Source organism: Ciconia boyciana, chromosome 1 (genome assembly GCF_034638445.1).
Source record: "Ciconia boyciana chromosome 1, ASM3463844v1, whole genome shotgun sequence".
In the NCBI taxonomy this organism is placed as follows: domain Eukaryota; kingdom Metazoa; phylum Chordata; class Aves; order Ciconiiformes; family Ciconiidae; genus Ciconia; species Ciconia boyciana.
Genome location: NC_132934.1, coordinates 124,826,556 through 124,838,284, shown reverse-complemented (window position 1 = coordinate 124,838,284; position 11,729 = coordinate 124,826,556). Strand labels below are relative to the sequence as shown.

Sequence of the window (11,729 nt, the reverse complement as noted above, 5' to 3'; positions counted from 1 at the left end):
TTGTTTTAGCTTTGGAAACAGCAAAGGCAACATCCTTTGCTGCCTTTGAGGGAGGACTTGAGAAGTCCTGAAAGACAACAATATTATGGTGCCCTAATAAACAACGTGTTGCTTTTTCACCCTCTGGCTAGAATATAAAGGGGTATTCTCTAGACGAGCCCTCTGCACATTAAGTCTTCCTATATACACCTTGGCATTGCTAATGCTGGCTCAACTCCACTGGTGTCAGCAACTATGGAATTCCCGTTTGGGATGGTCTGACAAAAGGATGTCTCATTCTGTATCTACCTGGCCTGCCTTAAACAGAAGTGAGCCATACACAGGTAAAATCAGCGGAGCTCTGTTAGTACTGGTAGTTCCACTGCTACTGTTACTACTGGAGCTGTCCCGATGAGAAATTCCTTCAGAAGGGCTAGGGTGAGTGGAGTCCAAAACCACCTCCCTGCCCCATTCCTTACCTCTCAGCTAGGCCCTACAGAGGACTTAAACTAAGCAGGGAGATTTCCACTGTTCTCATTCCTCAGGTGAGTTTCTTGCAGTGCACCTCTGCAGTCCTGCAAATAGACTCACAGAGAGAGAGGGGTGGAAAGGAAACAGAAGACTTCCTTCGTTCAGTAAGTGCAACGCCCATTCTTGCAGGCATAAAAGGGCAGCATGCAGTCATCTATATAAAGAATGTTCTTCAGATGGGTTATGTATAACTCCCTGATGGCATGGGTATCAAATTAAGGTTGAACATCAGAGACCTTTAGGCTATTACGAAATATGACTCATGGATTAGTTAACTGCCTGTCAGATTTTCCATTACGAAACTTAAACCACAGCCCATATCTGCACAACACCAACACCTGTAGAAGTACAAACAAACAAACGGTTATGTATATGTTTGCACTGAAGTGGGTCAGGAGATGTGCTGTGGTATCAAGAGAACCTTTTTCCTTAATTACAAACTACTAACTAAGGAATAAAAATTAGGGGAGGAGGGGGAGAAAATTCTATGGTAGTAAAAAAGATTGTTTTGAAGTACGTATTTTCCAAAGATTCTGCAAGATAGATCTTTACAGTTCAACTGTACCAGATGAATCCAACCTAAACATCCCTCTGCAGAATATCATTATTTTAGCCATGATGAGCATCAGTGCTTCATAATCTGAGCATTTGCTTTTCCAACTCCACATGCTGGCATAAGCAGGAGTGAAAAAGCAACTACTTCTGTTCTGAAAAATGATTATTTAAATACTAAACTAAAAAAGAAGGAATTTTTTTTTTATTTTGAAAATCAGTAAGATGATTCAGCCATTTGGTGGAAGACCCTCATATGTCTCTCAGCAGCTATTACATCTGGCTGTTTTGAGGTGGCTGTAAATTCCAAAAGGCAGAAGGTGTGCTCTGAAAAGACACCACAGAAAGTGGGGCTCTTCACCTGTGTGTCACCAGTTTAATGGATTCCACAGGTGAGCTTCAGCTCACCTAATTTTAGATGTCTACAGAGTTTATCTCTACATCTGAGCCTGTTGCCCCATAGGCACTTTAAAGATATGTCTTATCTGATCTGTTTTAAATATCTACCTTAGGATGAGATGATTCATGATGTCAGTGTCTTTTTCTCCTGTGCGGCTGTAATAGGGGCCTGAGGTGAGTAGCTTGGCTGGAGAGCCTTCCACGTAGCCATCTACAGCTGACTAGATGAACCCTGCCTGAATGCTCTGCCTCCACAAGGCTGGTAATTTATGTGAAATTATTTGGTTAACACTGTTTGTTGCTATTGCAGTGTTTTGTCTGTATCACAAAACCACTACCACATCTGGCACAAATGAATCCTCGCAGGCTGAAACCACCTAGAGGCTATTGATTAAAGAGGAAATCTGAATCACGTAGATAAATTTCGTCACTACATTATCTTCTTGCCTCTAGAGATGTTCCAGATCACAAGTTAGGTATGGAGTTCTCACTACACCTACCACTGTGGTATCTAATCCGTGAAGACAGAAGTCTCCGGTTCCATGCCTGTTAGTCCAGCTCATTTCAAAAACACTATATTCATTTAAATGTTAAACTGCTGCTCTGCTGGAAGTTTAGAAGATATGAACTGTAAGGCACAATGAAAAACAGTTTAGTCTCAAGAGAAGTCTGAAGAGAGGGAAAATAGCAGTACACAAATATATAAAAAGTAACTGCAAAGGGGAAGGAAATAAACTACTCTTCCTGTTTACTGTGAATAGGCTAAAAAGCAATGAGCATGTAGTACAAGGAGACTTAAGTTACTCCAAAGTGAGCTGGCAGGCAACAACAAGCCATGCAGCCACTTCTTGGAGCTGAACAGCAGCATCGTGCCATCTTTTAGACAACAAGGAACTCAACAGGAGCTGCTGTCTCACAGAGAGGCAGCAGCAGCTCCTGCTTCCCTGCAGGCACTGAGCCAGCTGCCTCCGAAAGGGGTGGGAGGGTTACAGCTCCACCGCACCCGTGGGCCTCTGAAAGGAGCTGGGAGCCCTTGGCTCGCTAAGCAGCTTTTCAGTCTCAGCATGAAGCAGGAGCTCCAGGCTCGCAGCTGAGGAGCGGTGGCTGCGGTGACATGATGGCAGCCTGGTGCCCTGCTTCTTAGGAGAAGCCAGTTGCTACTGGGGTTGGGAACCCTCCCCCAGTTTGGGGATGCAGTTGATGTTCTGGAGATCCAGTGTGGTGAACATCCATCCCGAGTGTACGGATACATTTAGTCTTAAGGCAGTGTGATGGACTAGATGTCTCAAAACCCCTTTACTTTCTATGATTTGTTAACTGGTAGGGGTGCGATGTGCAAACTGAAGCCAGAGCTCCAGCTGCGTGACCTGCACTGCTGACCAAAGCCAGCAAAAGGGCCAGGGTGGTCTTTGAAGAACCCATCTAGAAAAAAGACTCTTTTCTCCTGACATATTTTTTATGGTTCTTTCTCTGCTGCCATCACAAGAAATATGACTGAAAGATTATGCAGCTGGGTGCTCCTATTTACTACTCCTTGTTCCTCTGTAGGAAACACTGTTGCAACAGTATATCAACAATGTAGAAAACATCTGGGGGGGTAGGACACGACACACACCTTAAGGAGGAGAAAGTGATTTTATTGAAAATAAAAACTGAAACAAAACAGGTTTCACTCACCCACATTCACAGTCTCCCACTCACAAGTGCAGCCACCAGGCACCAGGTCAGCATGTTCAAGCCATCCATCCAAAATCCAGGCAACATGAAGATTGTGCCCATATAATAGGTCCAGGATCTGTTGTGATGCCATGGAGAACAAGGGATGCCAGCTATCAACTCCTCCTCATGTCTCCTGGGTTATTCTTGGGTTCGTGACCATGCAGAGAATTTGGATATCTTTTTGTATCTTTTTGGAGCTGGCAGTATCTCCCAACTCTAGCAGTCATCAGGACTAATCACTTTGTCTCCAGATCTGAGCGTCTGGTGAAACAGCAGGTAGATGCCCTGCGGTCTTGATGCCCTGCTAATCCAGGTGTCATTAACACAGGCCATTCAGAGAGCCCTTCCCCTGCTGAGTGCTCCTGCTGGTGCCTCCACACCCAGGCCTTCCCATGCCTTCTCTGCTCACACCTATATGAACTTTTGTATTACAGGTCTCTACACAGCTTCCGTTCCCTTGTGGTTGCTGGAGATCCTTCACTGGCCAAGGGACAGACCTAATCAATACTCAACAGCAACAGTGAGGGAACTAGGAAGGCGGACCTTTCTCTTGAAGACCAGTATTGTGTTTGGTTCATTTACCCCTCAGGCTTCATGACTTAGGTCTTTTAGTTCCTGGCAGGGCACAGCAAGGGCAGCGAGGACAGTGGTTGCAGCCACTGCGGCATTGCTGGGGCAGGGGCTGATGGCCCTGTGGGGCTGACATGGGGTCCTGGGCTGTAGGCAGGGCAGGGGGAGTCCCGGGGGGCTGACATGGGGACGTGGGCCATGGACAGGTGGGGGGAGCAGTCAGTGCTGGTGGTGTCTTCAGGGCCCTGACAATCCCATGGGCATTTTTGAGCTGTCATCACCCTAGTATTTGGTCAGTGACCCTCTAGAGGTTTTTCAAAGAAGACTCTAATGTGACATAAAAGTTACATTTGGTATTTAGAAATGGTAATTGGAAGAGAAAAGGTTTACAGAAACCAAAGTGAGAAGCATTAGTGCCTTCTTCAAAGTATAATACTAATGCTGCTTAATATAGGAGCCATCTTGACTAGGTGCCTATTTGGATTTAGGCAATTACTAGCTTAGCAGTTCAAACCAGTTTGCAATGAGAATGTGCAGCACCCATGATTTACTGATGCGCCTCTTTCATTTCTTCTTGCTGCTATAAATCTCTCTTCTTTTGTCTTCACCTTCTCTTACTTTGAGCTTGCCTACAAGAGAAAGACACACTCATAAAATTGCAATCCGCTTGTAAACCAATACAGTTAACTCCAGGCATTCATGCAGTGTTCAAAGAGGGGCAGTAGATGGATACGCAGGACTTTTTCCTATTGAGCAAGATCATACTATAATTTTTTTGGCAAAGGGCTACATTTTTAATACCTGTAGGAATGCAGTGGCAGCCAACACCTTGCACAGAGGCAGCAGTCCCTACTCCTGCTCTATGAGTGCTGTGGACCAGGCTGCCTTGGGTAGAAAAAAGGCAGTTGCTGCAGTGTGAAGCAGCCTGCTTCACAGCACGTAGCAGAACTTAATGGCAGCAGAGGCTTCTGCTTTGGTGGGACTAGCTGTCTGGCTGTACGCTACCTCTGTCCAGCAGATTGTGGTTCCTGCTGAGATCAAGACCATGCCCCCAACCTTTCTTCCCATTTGGAGGACACAATCTGCAAAAGAAGCTTCTGGATTCTCTTTGTTCTGGTATACGAAAATTTATTGCTTTGCAAGTTCTTCCTGTTCCTAATTGACCTGATCTAACCTGAAATAAGCCATTTGTATTCCTGCAAAGGAATACCAGGGTATCCACATGGCCTTTTGCCCAGGTTTAACATAATTTCTTTAAAGCACACTGCAAATTAATAGCGGCGCAACCTTCCTGTGCAGGCAAGCCCTTAATCTAATTGGAACACGGAAAACGGCATTTGGGAAGACACAGCAGTGCATAAGTTTGGGGAGTGAGAGAGGGAGGCAATGTAATTTGGAGTCCAGTGGGGAGGATGGAGAGATCTGAATGCAGAGAGATAAAAGTGATTAAGGTTTTTTAAATCCAAGCTAGCAAGGAATCTAGGGATATGAAAAATAGAGTCCGACTCAGAACTTTTCAGTGTTCATTGAACTGACATCTTCCTTCTGTTCATTCTTCCACTCAGGACAACAACCCCTGCCATTTTAGTCAAAAGCCACTCTCTCTTCCATCCCCTACAACCCTGAGCCATGGAAAAAGCCCAACATGGTTCTGGCAAGGCACAAGCCAAAGCATACAGTTAGTGCTGCCTCTAAGTAACAGTATTTACTACTTCAAAATATCTCTCTCACTTATTAAGGAGTACTAGCAACCTTGGGCATTCCTCAGATAGCTGAGGCCACTGCTGCTTAACTTGAACGCTCCTGGCAGTCACACCATGTTGCACAACCACCACCTGCAAAGGTCAAAGCTTGCCAGGTGTTCACACCTGGCAGCAGGAGTCAAACCCGTTCACACAAGAGGGGAGAGTTGCTGGCAAGGCCCTTCCTTGAAACCCCAGGACATATCCGCCCCATCCTTTATGTGCAGTGTGGCCAGGGCAAATCCTCCACAGCCAAGAGAGGTGCATGGCAGAGTGAGGGACTCACTGGCATAGCAGGGATATTTAGCTGGGATATGGGCCAGAGGCTGGGAGTGAGGGGCTGGATATTTCATCAGGCTCTGCTCTGGGTAGTAGCTAGTAGCAGCAGTCCCTGCTAGGCTGGGCTAAGGACAGCTTTCTTCAGACCACAGGGCAGTGACTTCAGTAGCCTGTCAGCTGTGCACACGGGGGACTCAGGGAGGAAAAAGGGTGAGTGAGGCAAGCCTCTCCTGCTGCAGTACTACACTCGCTCTGGACCCAGGCAAGGGAGGCAGCCCCCGTAAGACACAAGGCCAGTCCTTTCTTGGGTCAGGCATGTAACATTGTAGGCTCACAGCAAGCATCATGGGTGTATCTTTGCTAGTCTGCTTACTCCTGCCTCGAAAGTGGACTTCATCAAGACCCAAGCAAGAGACACATAGGAAGGGAGTGCCACTAGGAACTATTCACCTACAGCCGAGAGCTAAAACTAACTAGTTCTTGTCTTGTCTCCCATCCCTCTGCCCATATTCTTGTTCCCCTCTGCTGCCATTTCAGTGGCAGCGTTGGGCGGCACTCGAGACACTGGCTCCTGGGCCCTGACCCCAGCTCAAGAAGTATCATCTCCTGTGTGAAATTCATGGACTCATTCTTCCCTGTGTCTGATCCTAATGTAACAGAAGAAATAAGGACAAAACTATACTTGTACTTCCCCAGCTCCCACAGAAGCCTGTGACTACTTGATCTTGTCACTAAACCATTACAGAAAAGAAAAAGAGGACTTAATTAAAGAAAAAAAAAGAAGAGAAGCCTTGAGTGCTGCCTCAGGTAAGGACTAGCGTATGTTTGAAATGGCCAAACCCTCTCTGTGTACCCCTATTCTACAGTCATAGCTTATAAAACTTTCTGATTCTGTCTCTCCTTTCTGTAGAGAGTCTCTGCTTTCTGTAAACAGTCTTTTGTGGTTTTTCAGGACAAGATGCGAATGTCTTTGAAGTTTTCAAACATGCTCCAGGCATCTTTTCAGAGAATCATCGTGAATCTGCTCTTCATCAAGGCTTCCCCAATCAATTAGGTACATTCTATCAGCCTCTACCAGTCCGGGAGCGTGAAGAAACAAGGGAAGAGGAACCAGCAAGGCTTGGGTGGCAATACACTAGCCAAAGAACAGAGGAGCTCTTAATCAGATTGCCTTTTAATTCTTCATGTAAGTTAAAAGGCATAATGTCCTCTCTAAGACTTAGGGTAGAGGTGTACTCAGCATACACAATGATAGAACAAAGTGTTGCAGCATAGTGGAAAATTTTGTAAATATGCTGTCAAATGCTGTCCAGGCACAGTTTAATAATCATATTTTTATTATTAGCAACTTCCTTTATTTGTTAGAGTAAGATTTTCTATCAAAAGAGAGACAAAAGGACCCAAAACAGAAAAACAACTGTGCACATTTTGGCTAAAATACCTAATGTAATGCTACAGGCAACAGAAAACTCTCCCCAGATTTTCCTGAGATTCCCTGCTGACTCCCATGGTTTGTGTAATGAGCACCCCAGTGCATTCCTTCCCTGAGAAAATGTGGGTGCACATCCCGTGCTCTCCTATTCTGCCCCTGCCTACCCAGAGAAGAAGGCTGCGGCTCTGCACAGGCTTCTTCAGCAGCAGTGTTGGCTGCAGCAGCTCCAGGCCCCTGTCTTCCCTGCCTGGGGCTAGTTACCCTTGCTCTTGTTGGACTGGCATAGGTGTTTGTGTAGCCACCCCAAAAAGACTAAAGGACTTATCTGGGTGAAAAATAATACCCTTTCCTCACCGGTTTATTTGAGAGGCTGAAATGAGCTGGGGGTGCAGAGTGAGGTAGGGACTACATAAGCTGGCAATGCCAGTGAAAGAAATGCCTGGCTTAAGTGCACCAGCTTTGCCCTGCACACAGAGATAAAGCACACATGGCGGGAAATATTCACTAAATTGAAGAAACTCATTGACTGTGAACCAATATCCCACAGGCATTTCTCTGGGCAGAGAGCTGACTTAGGCAGGTTTTTTTCCTACCCCTATGAACAGGCAGAGCTATTTTAAACTAGGTCAGTTCCTTCATTCACTGCACAGGCTGGCATCACTAACAGCTATACTGGGACAGCGGAGGGGACACCTTGAGGACAGGAACAAATGGCAAGTGCTGGGAACTGCCTGCACCAGTACTGCCGCTGACAGAAATGTCTGAAGAACAACAGCCTCCCAGATGTGAGGAACCTGGGAAGTCCATCCAGTGCAACAGGCCTGGTTTTGTTTTGAAGTTAGAGGAAGGGTGCCAGCTTTAAAAATGCTTTTTCATTTTGTTCTGCCACATAAATTGCTTTTACATACGTTATTTTAAAACTTACCCATTGGTCCAAAGAGTTTTGTAGTCGCTGCTGTAGGGAAAAGCAGACTTTGTAGTGAAGGCTTCACTAACAGTACATCAATGGTTGCATGTGGTTCTTCTTTTCATGTTATTCCTCCAAATCAGTAAGACTCTGCCTTTGGATGCCTAAAAATGTCCCCAAAAATTTGGGAACTGATCAGATGCAGCATTTGAAAATTATGCTGTTAAAGACAGATCTCTGATATTACTGAGACATATACACTGTTGACTAAAGACTGTTTTCTCAGTCCCTTTGCTAATTTGTGGCTGGACAACATTAACTTTTATTTTTTATTGCCCTGCCAGCTTGCAATATTAAAGACTTAGAAAAATATGGTATGTGGTCTTAGTCTCATAGCTAGCTCTGTAGAACAAGAAACGAGTTTTCAGTACTGCAACCTGAGAAATATATCCATTGTAGGATTTATTTTTTATCACACTCTGGATTTCAGGACCTAAGTCTGGGTTGCCTTACCATTAGTAAAATAACTCCTTCCCTTAGAAGTAAGCCCATAGTTCTGTAAGATGGGAAATCTGCTTGTTAAGATGTCTAGTACCATATGACCTGTTGATAGTCTCAAGACAGATAAGGAAACTCGTGTATGCAAGGCCAGCGTCTATCAGCTTTGGGTAAAAATATTCTAAAAGGCAGCTACAACTTCATAAACAGTGTTGACTTTACAACCCACGCTGCTTGGTGGCAATCGGGGATACTGCTTTCCTAATGCACAGCAACGATCTCCTCAACACTTAGAAAGCTGTATCTCTAGCTATTTTGAGGCTAACAGTGTAGCCTTTCAGAACGCCTACCAGATGAGGCTCTGCAGGTGAGGGAATAGCAAATTTGGGAATCCTGCTAGGATTTAAGAACTGAGTGTCCAAGCACCCAGCAGTGTCAGGTTTTAAGCAGTTTTGAGTCCATCAGCAAAAACTTACTGAGTATAACAGACAGCGAGCAGGATTTGTGAGGACTCCAGTGTTAGCTTAATGCTTGACTCAAGTACTCATTAGCTGCTCAACTTCCTCCAGCAAATTGTCTCTGAGTCAGCTGCAGGAGAATAAAAAGTGAAACTGAGAATACATAGTCCTGCCTAATGCAGATGGTAACTTAATAACAAAGGGAAAACTGACTTCCCTAAGCAATGGGAGCACTTGCCTGCCTGCAGCAGAAGACTCCAACTTTCTGATTTGCTCTGCCTTGGGTGGACTGTGTGGAAGCACACTGCCAGCGTACACAGTATGACACACGCAGGCCCCTCTACAAACCTGTCACGGAGGCAAGTGAGCCCACCTGCTTTCTTGACTGCAGGACTAGGAATTAAATTACTGTAGTACTTCTAAAACCTGCACAGTGAAGAAGGATTAATTAATGTCATTTTCTAGTGCATATGAATTATATTAAAAAATGCTCTTGTTTACAAAAGCACTGCAGACATTTTAGGGATGTAAACATTGCAGAATTGTTTAGAATTTAGAATTGTCCACAAAGTTGTAAGAAGAAAAGGAATTAAAAGATTTATTTGAAATTTGCTTTCAAAAAAACACAGTTTGGGCCTAAGTCCAATAACAGCTTTTTAAAAAATATAGAATCTTTTTTTCCTTTTAACTGTCAGGCAGCCTTTGTGAACACACCTGCAAGCATTTAAATGATATAAATAGGTGCACCTGGGGAAGACATAAAAGTATAAAACTTTAACTCTGGAGCTGTAGCTGCTAAAGAAGCATTATGGAAGACCAAAGCAGAAGAATGGTAAATGTTTTGTTTAAGGACAGATGCTGTCCTGTATAGAACTGGTTGGTTTGTCTGTGAGAAGGAGTAATTGTTGCTTATTTAAACATTTTATTTATGGGTGTTTAAATCTTGTAGGGCTTAATTTCTGGAATAGAAGGACTAGATGGCTTTAGTCCATTTCTGGAATGGAAGGCATAGATGGCTCTAGAGCTCCAACTTTAAGGGCAGCTATGTGAAAGAATTCTGTGATCAGGAAAAACTAGGTAAAAATAAGTGGTTTTATGTGCAAATACCATGGAAAAATTTTGTCTTGCTTTTAAATCCAACAGTGAATCTAACCATCCTTCTAGAGTATGAATCTTCCTTATACTTTCTTGTTGGAAGAGGCAGGAGCCTGAGGAGAAGGGAAATGGAGGAATAATTGCTATGTGTGGATCAAGGACAACCAAACCCCATGTCCTTTTCCTGGTGACTTAATAGCCTCAGAGGTATTCTGATCTTGTAAGCATGTTTGTCAGTACTTTTACTGACCCAAATTCAAAGAAATGGCTCTAGTATTTTCTGTGTCAGCAGGCTGTGATGTGATGGAAGGGTATGGGGGTGTTTCTCTTTTTTGAAAAGTGGCAGGTAGCTTAATGCTTATTACTTGACTGGTATTTTACAGGCTAACAGTAAACATGAGTCCTAATGAGTCCAAGGTGGGGCTTTTTGTGGACATAATGGGATAGCTTGGTAAAGCTGTCCCTACAGGGAAAACAGGGGTGACCTTTAGCATCTCAATAGATTTGATGGCTAAAGAAGGTTTTGGGAAAAAGATAATGAGTGTCTGTAATAACTAGTCTTGACCACTAACACCGATGTGTTGGGGTGAGTGACTCGCAGTGATGTGCCACTGGACAATAGGCACAGCGTGTCATTTCGTAGCCCTGTAGGCATGGCCAGAGCCACAAGTTAACGTGTCTGCATCTGTGTTTGAGGGCAGCTGAGCTGTGATGGTCCAGAGTGGGTGAGAGGGGCTGCCTGGAAAACGGTGAGGTGACAACCTCTCAAGGAAGCATGCAGAAACTAATGCCAGGCTTCACAGTGGGACCTGCAAAGGGAAGGAGCCGGAGTTCCTGCCCTGCAAAGGCACCGTGGAGACCTCTGTGGGGGAGGGGGAAAGCGAAGCAGGAGACCGGTCTATTTGTGGATGAAGCACCCCCTGTCCCGCTGACCATAGTCCCAGCTCTCGCTCTAGACGACACTCGACCCTCGCGGGCCCCACAGCGCGCCACTACTAGCACCCTCCTCCTTCCCTCGCCGCGCTCCAACCCCGCACCGCGGGCCCGCCGCCTCTCCATTAGGACCTACGCCACTCTCCCGGGGCAAGCGCACAAGATGGCGGCGGGCGCCGGCTGGGCCGCCCATGTGACCTAGAATCCGACTCCTTCTAGAGACATCTCAGCGGCGCGCGCGACGGGGGCCGGCGGGGCGCTCTCGCGAGCACGCCGAACAAAAGGAGAGGGAGGCTCGTGATCTCGCGAGACCTCGGGGCCGTTCACCCCCTGCGGGGAGCCGGGCGGGGGCGGAGAGCGGGCCGCCGGGGGCAAACCTCGCGGTATCGCCAGCAAAGCCCGGGAGACCCAGCGGCTGCCGCGCCGGCCCGGCGCCCGAAGTCTCGCGACACCTCCGGAGCGCCCTTCACCGAGGGCTGAGCTGCGGAGGCCAGCGCAGGTCTCGCGATAGCCCTCCCTCGCTTCCCCGCCGGTGCAGCGCGGTCCGTTTCTCTCGCGATAGCGCTGGGCAGGAGGAGGGGGAAGGGAGCGCTCGGGAAGGGGCGGTAGCGTGCGCGCTGAAGTCAGCGCGCGGC

General features: G+C 46.2%; 1 long non-coding RNA gene across 3 annotated transcripts; it reads right to left on the bottom strand.

Annotated features, from left to right (window-relative positions):
• Positions 1 to 3,141: 3,141 nt before the first annotated feature.
• Positions 3,142 to 11,703, bottom strand: LOC140644881 (uncharacterized). 3 transcript variants are annotated; one of them, XR_012039854.1, is made up of 5 exons: positions 11,231 to 11,703; positions 9,305 to 9,492; positions 9,085 to 9,196; positions 8,129 to 8,301; positions 3,142 to 4,379 (listed from the first exon to the last, which is right to left on the bottom strand). It is a non-coding gene; the product is annotated as an uncharacterized lncRNA (long non-coding RNA). The 3 variants fall into 3 exon arrangements; XR_012039847.1 differs by having other exon boundaries at positions 8,129 to 8,274; XR_012039859.1 differs by lacking the exon at positions 9,305 to 9,492 and having other exon boundaries at positions 8,129 to 8,274.
• Between the last annotated feature and the right edge of the window lie 26 nt (positions 11,704 to 11,729).